Below are 1,754 nucleotides of genomic sequence, written 5' to 3' on the forward strand. Positions count from 1 at the left end.
AACTTTGATAAATTGAATTGCCCCACAGCTGCATCTAACATGCCAGAAAGGGAAAAAATTAGTCATGAAATGCTGTTCCACCCAGAGAGGGAGAGCTAACGGAGCACTTTAACCCTGTGGAGGGAAAGGCTGAGCCCTGGCATTGGATGCTGTTGGGCAGGTGGGGTGGTGGCTGGGACCTGGCCCCTCTCTGTCCCCATGGGCCATCCCTGCAGAGGGGTGCTGAAGCTGCATCTAACATGCCAGAAAGGGAAAAAATTAGTCATGAAATGCTGTTCCACCCAGAGAGGGAGAGCTAACGGAGCACTTTAACCCTGTGGAGGGAAAGGCTGAGCCCTGGCATTGGATGCTGTTGGGCAGGTGGGGTGGTGGCTGGGACCTGGCCCCTCTCTGTCCCCATGGGCCATCCCTGCAGAGGGGTGCTGAGGGCATCCCTGCAGTGCTGGGTGACGTGTCCAGGGGAGTGGGAACATCCTGGTGATGTGAGCTGGGCCAGGGGTTGCCTGTGGGCTGGGTGAGCAAGCCCAGTTCTGCCCTGGCCTTTGACCTGGGAGATGGCCCTCGGAGGAGCAGGGAGTACTCCTGAAGTGGGTTGTCACCAGGCACTGAGGAGCAGAGCTCGGCTTCTGGCACGGCTGAGGTCAGGGCAGCGGGTCCCTACCCTGGGTCTGGCTCAACAGTACATTCCTGGCTGCCATTGCCAGTGGTCAGAGCCAGGGAACTTGCCAGCTTGTTGTTGTTGCTGCTGTTGCTGCTGCCACTGCTGCCTTCCATGGTATGTGCTGGGGTCTGAAAGGCTTGGGCAGGGCACGGAACTGGCCCCAGCTCCTGTGTGACTGCACCTGACGGGTCCTTTTGCTGCACCACGCTGTGCAGCCCCCGTTGCCATCCCTGCCTGGGGGCCCTGAACCCTCCCCACACTGGGTGCACCTGGCCATGGCACCTCTTGGGGGAGGGGATGGGAGGATGGGGGTAATGGGCAAGGGTAACGCCCCCAGTGCTGTTAGAGGTCAGTAGCAGGCAGCCTGTAGTGCCTGTGAGCCTGCCCGTGGGCTCTGCCATGCTTTCAGGGGTTCACCCAGATCTGGCGTGTCAAAAGAAATCAGCTCTTCCATCAGGGCATGGCAGTGGGTTCTCTGAGCTGCCCCATGCTGTATCCTGCAGTGCTGGTGGGGCCTTTGGCACAGCTCAAGCTGCTGGCACAGTGTCCTGGTGTCCCCATGTCCCCTCTCTGGGGGCTGACACCCTTGCACAGCAGTGGAAGGTGAAGGGGACCCTATGTTCTTTGGCCCCACTGTGAGGAAATTTGTGACGGTCCGAGTTCAAGCTGATAGGTACGGGCTGGGAGGAGGGCAAGGAGGAGCTGTGGGGGTGGGAGGGGGTGTGCTGTGGAGGGAGGTCTGGAAGCCACTGCCCGTAAAGGTGAGGTGGAGAGGCTGGAGCTACCACAGGAGCAGGAGGAGAGCTGGTGGCAGTGCAGGTTGGGGAGCAGTGGGAGGGGGGGTGGCCGCAGGCTCCAGGCATGGGTGGACCCACCTCACCTTCCCACAAGGCAAGGGTCTTGGCGGGGGTCAGGACAGGGCAGGGAGGAAGGAGATGGGACAGATCCAGCTGGGGAGCACCACCTGCTCCTCCACCCTCTCCTGCCCTGCCTGAGGGTGCCCCCGTTTGCAGGCTCTGCACCCCAGGACCCATTGGAGCTCGAGGGACACGGAGGGGCCATGGGCGCTGTTGGTGTCCTGGGCTGCCTGGGG

Source organism: Chaetura pelagica, unplaced genomic scaffold (assembly GCF_000747805.2).
Source record: "Chaetura pelagica isolate M959 unplaced genomic scaffold, ChaPel_1.0 scaffold270, whole genome shotgun sequence".
NCBI lineage: Eukaryota > Metazoa > Chordata > Aves > Apodiformes > Apodidae > Chaetura > Chaetura pelagica.